The sequence below is a fragment of the Cardiocondyla obscurior genome, linkage group LG01, assembly GCF_019399895.1.
Source record: "Cardiocondyla obscurior isolate alpha-2009 linkage group LG01, Cobs3.1, whole genome shotgun sequence".
Taxonomy (NCBI): domain Eukaryota; kingdom Metazoa; phylum Arthropoda; class Insecta; order Hymenoptera; family Formicidae; genus Cardiocondyla; species Cardiocondyla obscurior.
Window position 1 is genome coordinate 9560315 of NC_091864.1, and position 10901 is coordinate 9571215.

General features: G+C 42.6%; 1 protein-coding gene across 5 annotated transcripts in view; it reads left to right on the top strand.

Annotated features, from left to right (window-relative positions):
* Positions 1-10901, top strand: part of Brat (brain tumor) — a 90528-nt gene that overhangs the window by 50773 nt on the left and 28854 nt on the right. The gene's annotated exons all lie outside the window — the stretch shown is intronic.

Sequence of the window (10901 nt, forward strand, 5' to 3'; positions counted from 1 at the left end):
CAGAGGCGAGCTACAAGATCGTGTTCCCATCCAAAAGAGCTCGAACGAGAGATATTATCTGTCAATGACGAACACGTCGTGCGCATGTCGATTCAACTGTAATTGTGGACAGAAATATATAATTATAATTATATATTCTTATTAAGACCAAAAGTAACGATTTTCTCTTAATGCATACACAGAAAAAAGTTATTTTTAAATCGAGAATATTAATCTCATATATGAGCAAAATTAGTGATTGCATTGATTTGAAAATATTAATTTTAATCTGAAAATCATTCTTTTTAAATTGGAAACTAATTTAATTAATATAAATTTGATTAAAATTTATATCTCTATTTAAAGTGCTACAATTGTTGTGCTCCCATACGAGATTACTATTCTTAATTAAAAAATACCTTTTTTTCTATGGCGACAGATCAAATCTTGTCGTAACAAATTAATCTCAATTTCTCAATGGTCCACAAATACAGTAAATCCCATATTCTTAAAGTTTATTTTACCGTGCCTCACGGCCACTTTTCTGAGCCGGAGTTTGATATCGATCATGTGGATCGCGTGCATCGCGCGATTTTCTCTGTCGCGTAGGGACGTTTGTCAACGCACGCGGCGTCCGACGCCCGGCGCCGCGACGCCCTTTCCGTCGGACGTTGAGAAAAAAAAATGGAAAGAAAACGAACGCATCGCGGAGTTTAATTATTTCCATCTCGGCCCCAAACGCGAGCGATAACGATGAATAAAAATTTCCCCAGCCGCGCACGCGGCTGCTCTTTGTAATAAAGCGTTAAGGTTGGGAGATTTTTCGTTTCTTGACGCAATTACATTTTTGAATAAATGATATTTTATAGAAAGAGATGTTGAAACGATTTGCTTAAGTGCAAGTCCGTATTATCCGTCGTTTTGAGCAGAGAGCATTTTTTTTCTCTTGTACAAAAATTAATTGAGGTTAAACGGTATATTAATTTGCTGCAGTAAAAAATATATATTAAAATTTATATATTATTTTATTTTATTTTACGTATTTTTGTAGCACAGTGTATACAACTTTTTTATAGAAAGTTTATAAAACTTGTCTCTGACATTTTTTTTTTTTTTTTTTTTTTTTTTTTTTTATTTAGAGAAACTTGCACAGCCGTCCAATTGCGTAAAGAACTGCTGGAAAGTGCTGTAACTGTGCTCGCGTCCAATTTTCGAACGTCGAAATCTCGCGCTGTTAACGGACGCTGATCTTGTTTCCGGCTGTTCAGCTTTCTCGCCAATCAGTACGCCAGGCTAATTTTAGCTCTCTATCGATTCCCACCTGGTAGAATTCGGGCTTTCGTTCAAACGCGATGGATGATACCGCATTTAATATTGGCGAATGAATTGTTCATCGCGGAAAATCGACCAGACCGGGAAACATAATTAATTGCATTACGAATATCTCCCTCGAAAATGGGACTTTCTCGTGGCAACAATATCCTTACTGAACACTCGTCGTCGATCGCTTTTGGACAATTAAAAATCACGGGAAATCAATGCATATTGTTTTCGACAGAAGTTCAAAAACGTGCAAATTCTTTTACGAATGTTATAAACAACATATAAATACTCGCATTTCGCAAGCACGAAATTTTACAATATAATATCAAACTCGAAGGAGATCGTAGTCGCATCTCGAAGTCTCGGAATTTTTGAGTCTTGCAATTTTAATATGGATCTCGAAATATCGCGAAGCTACGAAACTTTGAAACTTTACAAGAGCCTCGGCACTTCGATATGTTCAAAAGGTTACGACACTTTAAGCCTTTGAAACTTTATCGACGTCCGGAACAATGCTTACTTCACAATTTCGAAATTTTCAATATAACACATTCCATGTGCAATGTATATAAAGACGCGAAATCTCTCTCGACAAAAGGAAGGATAAATCGCATCGTCGGTGCTCGCTCTCGAAAAGTCATTTCGCGCGGGGCCAATCTTTTTTCTCTTTCAGCTTTGCGAGTTCTGTGGCATAAATATTTCAATATTTAAAACAAATCAAACATTTATAGCATATATTACGCATAATGTAATCGGTATATCTGCGGTGAATCGCGTTAACGTTAATAGTCGCCGTTGGAAAGGACGTGTCCGTCGCAGCAACGTCATTTTCACGGTGAAAACCAACTCGCCGCGCGAGTAATCTAGAACGTTGCGTAATGTCATAAATAAGCGAGCCGGACTCCCGTTTAACATTATAAATATCGCAGATACTCGGCGGATCGATCGGTGTCTCTGAAACAACGTGCGTCGTTGTAAACAAGCACGCGGCGGTGAAACGAGTCAGAAATAATTTCCTCTCTTTTCACGGCGCTTTAGAAAGCGGAGTATCACAAATAGCGCATCAACGTGCCCGCTCACTAATGTGCGACCACTATTGCTTCAATTACCAATGATTGATCGTCGGAGATTGTCGTAATGCGAGTTGATTTTTACGACGCGCGATAAATTTAATTAGTCGCAACAAAGCGAAGTACTAAACATGATAATCGCCGATAATAATTCATATTCGAGGAAAACGTGTGTCGAGTAACTTGCCACTTTAGACAACGAAGCCCTCGAGTCCTCCTTAAAAATTTTTTTTTCTTTTTTTTTCTGAGAAATTAATCTCGAGCGCCAAGTATCACAATCGGCAACAACGAGGATCGTCCTTTTCGTTCGCTGCGTTCTTTGTATTTAGCAGGAATCATCTCGCGACGGAGCATCGTCGGCTCGAGTATCATTGCATGCATAACAATTACACCGCTAATGCATAAATAAGCAGCTAGACACTTCGATGGGTGCGCGTCACGTGGACAGGGTAATTAAGAAAGTTTCAGGGCTCCCCTGTACTTTAAAATAGCTCCGAGCGATTGCTCGTCTTCAATAAGTGGAACGAGCTTCCATAAATTAATAAACCCACGGAATTCTGCGCGGCGAAGCGCCGGCGTGTCCTCTCATTAAAATTGCATCCCGTGTTTATGTTCCCTCAAGCCGCTCGCCTCGTTTCGTTACGTTCTGTTTTACATTGTAGCCGATGGTGTGTAACGTAACACGAAAGTAAATTTCAGGGGCCGCCGGCCATCGCTGAAAGATTGATCGCAAGGCCGAGAAAAAGAGAGAGAGAGAGAGAAGACTTCGACATAGCGTTTCCTACCCGCGGCTCGCCGCAGCCATAAATTTCTCACCGCGTTCGCAAAATGCGCCTCATGACGTGAAACGGGAAAAACGCCCCGGAATTCTCGTCAGCGGGAAATAATATATGATAAATGTAATAAAAATGCTAATAAATGTGTCTGCCAGTCCCACCGGCGGCGAGACAAACGAAAGAAACAGCCCGAAACACTTTAAATGGAAAACGCGAGCGATAAATGCCGGGAAATAAAAAGACGAAAAGTTAATGACGAGAAAATATATGTCCCGTGCTTTTGGGATTATTCTTACCGCGGTTAGTCCTAACTTTATATCCACGACCATCGGCACCCTTTTTCATTTTTCTCGACCGTGGTGGCTATTTTGACAAATGTTTTTGTTAAATTTAATTAAATTTTACTGTAAAAATTTTTAACCGGAATCGCGCTAAAATATAACCGACGTGGAAACAAAGAGGATAATTGATACGGAAATGGAAAAGGTTTTGCTCGCAACGCTCGACGTATTAATCAAGAAGTAATCGATAAATTTGTCAAATCTCCGGTTATCGCGCGGCCTATTAATTTTTCTACGTCGCAAAACTCGTACGGGATTACCATCCGTATAGTTTGTGCGAATTCGCTCGTAGGCTTCTTCTTCGAGACCGGCCCACGGCGTAATGCCAAGTAATCCTAAATGCGAAGCGTACGGATCGGTCTTTACTACCTCACCGTGAGAAACTGTTGGCGCAACGAACCGCATTACAATTAGCAATTAACATTGCGGCGGCCGTATGTTAATTGGAGTAATAATCATGATACGCTCGGCTTGCCGCGGAGTCGAGCGCCTTAATCGCGCCTTGCGACCCGGAAAAATATGCGTGGCAATAAAATTTGTTATTGTTATCGGCTGGAATTGCCGTTAGGGATAAACATTAAAATTCTCCGCGATCAAATTAATTATGAAATCATGCTTCTCATGTATTATCATTTTTTTTCTCCCCCGCCTCCCCCCGCGTGTTTATTATTAAATGTGTTAAATTTTTAAAAGCGAGCTTTTCACTGCGCTAAAAAATACATATATTATACAATGCGTAATAATGTACGACAAAATACCCCTGTATAAAAATATTTTATTAATTTTATTATTCAGTAATACATAAAATATTCAGAAAGCAGGTGCATAATAACTCTTTGAATACCAGATGTAATTACAATGTGTATGTACCCGTGCATGGTAAACACATATTTAGAAACTTTAGAAATTCATGAATACAATTTTATTTATTAAAGCAGATTATTATTTTACATTTTAAAGAAAATATGTAGTGCGCAAACATATATTTTTGTAGTAAATATTAGAAATTAGAAATTGTAGTTTTTTTTAAATTTTATTTATTTTATTTTATTTTTTTTGTTCTAATTATGGTTACAAGGAGTTAACAGAGCTGTTTAATAAGCTGTTTAATACAAATAGAATTTTAGAATTTAATAGAATTACTAGAGCGTACTTATTCTACACCCGGTTTCGTGATTCTGCGGGCTGTTATTGTGCAAGACCTACGAGATTCTCCTCGAGACTCGATCGTGTGGCGAACGATGGTAAGAAGATGACGTATGCGGGCGACAGCATAATGTAGCTTGATGCTTCCGTTAGACGTAATTGTTTCTACAGCTATTAAGAAGGCTTGAGCATTCTCTTATCTCCTCGTATTTCACGAGGCACCGGAGAACTTAATGTAGCGCAGAGATTTCTGTGTAAAACATTATAAACTTAGCGCACGCACGAGGTAGAGGGGTTTGGTCCTTTCTTTTGATTAATTGCAAACGATTCCGCGTACCTGTAAATAAGATTCCTAGAACGTTATTTGCGTAACAGACGTGGGAAGTTTATTTTTCGAAAAAAATAAAAACTTTCTCGTTTGACAGTCACAACCGACTGCGTGACACGCCAACTGTTAACCAGTCGATCCGGGATCTCTAAGAAAGTAACATTAATTACTTTTGATGGTCTTAATTGAAATCTTACTTAAGGAGAGCGCTCCGGGCTTGTTTTCGACATTAGCGACTTCCGTTCTCTCACATCATACGTTCACACATCGTCCCAGTGCCGCCGGCGTGATCGATATAACATTTATACGTGTTTTGAAATGCTTATTCATCGCAAGTTACGTCAGTAAATAAGTCACTCGAAGTGATCCATCACGTACACTCTAAACATTCTGAAGTGTCTAAAGGTATCTCTGAAACATAATTCATAAATTCGTTACTATACTAAATTTTTATTTAGCCAAGTTTCCTTTTTTTTTCTTTTTTTTTTTAATAAAAATTTATGAACGTTACTACTTTTTCTTCCAAATTAATATCAATTAAAATAAAATCATTAATTGGATTCTTAACAACTGAAAAAAAAGCAATGAGTCGTTCAGTCTAGAAAAGTTGTAGCGTTATATTAATGTACTGTTAACAGATCCACTCTAACGAACGTCGATCGCAGCCTTGTTTCTGAAGCTACGATCGCGGTGGGAAAAAAATCGCGATCAGCTTCAACCTCGAGCGTTGTTTCGCCGCTCGCGAAAACAATTCTGCCAATATAGCTCTCCTTAGACGTGCGATTTATCCAACCCACCCACATTACCGTGTGATTTAACGAGCCATCGTGTAACGGTCGCTTAACGATGATTCAGAGACCGGTCAAATGGTGCTTGAACCTCTCCTCCACTCATCTTCCCTTCCGCTCTTTCTCTCTTTCTCCTCTCGCCTTTGATATACACGTCACCCGCTCGTTTCTACTCTCCGACCTCTACACTTCTCTAGGTACGCCGCTCTCGAGCGTTGATCTTACCAACTAAGAACTTGGAGAACGACACCGCCAGAGCGAGAATGGCTTCCCTACTTTTTCACGCTCTCCCAGTTCCTTTCTCTCAAACGTTTTGCGATCGGGAGGGAAGCGCGCTTCGGCAAAATAATCAAAATTGAAAATTGTCCGCGACTGAGAAAAACTAACCACTCGCGCTTTTTCGTCGCTTCGATCAAGGCGCCTTTTAGCGAAATATACCTCTTAATGAAATCGTCGGGATGTCGGCGCGCGCTCACGTAAATCGATCTCGCGATTCGCGCGACCTGCCGGCGAGAGGTCGCAGTGCAGTGACCTCCTCCAACGTATTCCGCATGCGGAACGTAGCGTCGTCCGCGCGGCGTCATAACCGCTCAGCGCTCGTAAACCACCGGCAACGAAACGACCGGCACTTCCGGAAAGCGTGACGCTGATGCACTTTAACGTTGAAAATGCACCGGCGGGTTTAAGTCCCGCCGGCGAAGAGGATTCGAAGCTCTCCCACTCGTGAAAAGTACTCGCTCGATTTAACGTTTAACAGAGATATCATTGCGTTCAAACGCACGTCTCGCTTTCGCGAACTGCGGGCGATCAAAGCTGTAAAATGCATGACGGCGCGATGCAATTCCCGTTTTAAAATGTATCGCGTCCGGTATTGATCGATCCGTCGATGCCGCGTGTTTCTCGTGAATTATTAACTGCAATAATATTAATGACGAATTAAATTTATATGAAGCGACAAACTGTTTGAGGCTTAACAAGATTAATGTTATTTTACATTTGTAGTTTTATTATTTTATTTAATTAACTTTACGTATAATTTTTTTATTGTGCGTCACGATTTCGGATAGTACAGTTTAAAGTCTGTCTTGAAACGTATATTCGTGGTAGCTGAGCAGACGCTTTTTCAGGAATTAAAGTTTGAAGTGAAGCTTACGTCAAAATCTATTTGTCGGAATATCGGAGCGAAAATTTTCCACTCGTTAGAAATCTTGGCGCACTGGAACCCAAACGATCTCGTTACAACCACTTTCGTTTCCTTTGTCAACGCCGGCACGCAGACGCGATCGATTTGGCGTCTGGCAGGCTTCCGTCTATCTTTCCCTCGGGCTCGAAATATTTTCTGGCGATGCATCTTTTGCGAATCACTTTGTTAACTTAGGTGTTACATTATTAACTTGACCGTGGACAAAATAATCAATAACCAACGCGCACGCACGCGCGTGTTCTCTCGCCATAAAATTAAATCAACATAAATAAAATGCGCAGTATATTACGAAGTAAAATATAAAGGTAAAAAAGAAAAAAAAAGGGAAGAAAGAAAAAAATTTATTTGACGTCGGCTCGCGTTATCGAATAAAACGCGGGCGGAATATCGGCGGGAGGAGACGAATGCGAACGTAAAACAGATAGATCCGTGTCTATATTTCTTCGGATATTGTCGCGCGTACGTATCGCGCGTTATTGTTTAATATACGAGGCCCGGGAAGCCTCGGCACTCCGAGGTACAATAAATTTTCTCTCTATCCGTTCGCCGGGCTCCGGGCTCGCCTACCTTTCCCATAACCGCAGCGCCGCAGCCGTTACCAATCCGTCTGCGGCGCAGGCCGATGGCCTTTTCGCTCGGCTCCGTCTGTCTCATCTCGTTCCTCGTTCCTTGTTCCTCGGCTCGCGAACGTGACTATACCATCGCCGCCACCGCCATCGCCACCACCACCGTCGCCGCCGCCGTGTATCGATCGCGGTCGATGCTCGCCCGTCGAGCAAAATAACGTTAATCAAACGGGAGGGCGGCGGGGGCAGGTGGCGACCGCTCCCCTCGTTTGGGGCTAAAGAAACATCCGGCAGTGACATTGAAATTACCAACCGGAGTACACGCGAGAATCTACGCCCCGCGCTCGTTGTGAACGCCCGATGCGAGTCCCCGCTGATACTACCTCTGTTTGCGTTTCTCTCTTGGTGAGCATTGAATTTGGTGAACCTACCGTCACGTTTTTGGATAATTTAACTTGCTTTATTTTATTTGCGACAACGGCGGGAGGATACTTTATTATTGTAAAATCGAAAAAAATTTAAAAACTTCAGGTGTTAAGTGGTGAGAGAAAGGCGAGATTAGCGATCGTTAAGTTTTTCAAAATGATGGAAACAATATTTACCAAGTTTCATTACTAAAGTTACCGTCGAGAAAGGGTTGAAGAATGAACACCGGTGTGTTGCTCGGCAAGCAAATAGTAGTTTATCGTACAAAGCGTTTTTGCAAAAAAAAAAAAAAAAAATTTAATTAACCAATTTTTAACCGATCGTTAATCTATGTGGACGTAAAATCGCAGCTTTGTCAGTAAGTACCATCGCGAGATATCGCAAACCTGGAGATCCTTTCTTATCCAACCCGGGTGAATTCTTTTCGACCACCCCGTAGACGAGCACGCACTGGCGGCGGGCTGCGTCGAAGGGCGATGCACCAACGGTTACCGTTCCCGAAGGGCGGTTGCCGTCCCCCTTGGATCCCGCCGTCGCCTCTGCCGCCACCATCACGAGCGGCAACGGACTCGACCCTCGTCGGAACAACTCCGGCGAAGGGTTGGGGCGGTCGATGCAGCGTCACTATGGAAACCAGACGCGCCGACCGCCATCCCTTCCCACGGTGCATTCAACCGTGGGGTTGCGATCCGCGCTCGAAAATGCAACGGTACCTCGATAACGGGAATTATCCTCGCCAAGGACACGTTCCCGCGTCCGTTTTTCTCCCCTTCGACCCTCTTATTTTTTATTCAGACGGCCCTCCTTTCGCCTCTCTCATTATACCCCGACGCCATGTGTGATTTGTCATACGTGCAAGGATCGCTGGTAACGTTCTTCATTACCTTCCACGATGTGATTCTCCGCGATTGAGACGCGTTCGAAGATTGACGGCGGGTGAAACGAAGGAAGCGCGACGATTCGCGAGATAATAATTTCCTGCGTACAATCGGTGTATTTTTAACGCGATTTCAAATTTTATTGCGAGCGCAAATAAATAAAAACAAGATAGTTATTTTCGGAGCTCCCGCCCGTGTGAATTATACACGCCCGGCTATTCAATCGCATACATTTTTTATATATAATATATGAATAGGTTCAGCTTGAATATTTCATGAAATATTTTAATAATTTACCTTTTCCGTCACATCTCACGTTGGCTTTCTACAAAATTTATTCCCGATTATTTGTGTGAATAAAGTTGTATCTTAATCTCGATAAATCTCGTGTAAAATCCGCTTCTGTCGTTCAACGTTCGAGCGGAAACTAGTACCGTTGATATATATTAACGTTGGTGCTTGATTTTATTATTCAATGACGCGGGTTTAGAGCTCCTCGCGCAAGGAAAAAAAAATATATATATATTATATTCACACGTATTATTTTACTGTACGTACAAAGTTGCTCACAATGGCGTGAATCTCGCTTTCGGCGAGTTTACCACGCGTACGTTGCGATTTCCTTAGCCTCGGTATGTTAAACGCGGCTTTCCGGCGACCTCGGGCTCCACGGACGCTTCCCTCAGGAGCGTTCACCTTTTATCTCGGGAGTTAATCGAAATTCTTGCACGAAGACGGCGCGAGGACTCGTCGGCGCAGTAACTTCAGAAGCGTTTCCTGGAGCGCGCGCGGGCAGATGCTCTTTGTTCGCCTCTGCGGTTTCCTCCGTCTTTCTCTCCCGCCTCATACCCCGCTCGTCTCGTTTCTGCTCTCTCACGCCGCCTCGTTTCTAATAACGCCGTTTCAGCTTCAATCGGACTCTTCGATCCGAGATACAGCTCGGTCAAAGACGATCTTTCAGGATGAGAAAACGTCACTTTGGCCCGTTCGTCCAGCTTCTTTATTAAGTCTCTCCTCGTGTCTCCGCGTCGAAACTGGACGAGACGTCAGCGGCACCGAGTTACCGAGAGACAATATTTTCATTTAAAGTTTGACACGTTGAAAAATACTTTCTCGCCTCTCTTCTTCGTCTTCTCTTTTCTTTCCCGACGCCGCTTTTTTCGCTCCTCCTTTTCCGCCCCCTTCTCGCTCAGCGTGGAAAAGCGAGTGTCGTCGCACAGTATCCGATAAATTCGCCCCACCGGTCGGAGAGAAGTACGATAACCTTCGCATTCGTGACCTTGGACTCGCAGTCTACGCCAGTCCTCCCTCGTTCTTCCTTTTCCTTCGCCGCCGGCGGCGGCGCGCGTCGTTCCTTTCCCACTCGGCCGATCTCTCTTTGCTTCTGACTGCCAGGTGAAACATGGCTGTCCGGTCCGAGCGATTTAATTAGAGGGACCGAAGCCCTTGCTGCGAATAGCCGGCGCGTCTTCGGGGATGGGTGCGGGGGAAGAAAGGCGAAGGAGACGTGGGAATCGCAATAAAAGAGACCTTTAAGATAGGAAATACCGTAATAACGATTAATCGCAACGACAACCGCGGCCTGCTTTCTCGAGGCGCGATAATCGAACATTACGACATTATTATACCGTTATTGTGGTGGATATTACCGATGAGATGCGAAATAATACGATATTCCTTATTACTCATTACCCCGGACTCCATCGCGGTCGAGATGAGATATGCAGATAAGCACGCTCGTTACTCCTAGCGTTATTATTAGAATTGTCTGTTATACCCAGCATGTTTTACGCAACGGAGAAATGTATGGGTATATTGATTACACGATTGCGTCAATGCTAATGATATTATAATAAGACCTGGGGGTATCAGTTTTAAGGAAAAAAAATAAAAAAAAAAAAGGAAAGAAAACTTGAAAATATTAATGTAAAATTTGCAAAATCGACGAGCCAAAAATTTTTTAAGCGTTTAAGTGTTGAATTTTTAGATCAAATTAATAACGATAATAACGCGTGAATAAATTATTTTACAAGATGAAATGCGACACGTTAGTTTATCGCTTTTTTTTGCTTGCAG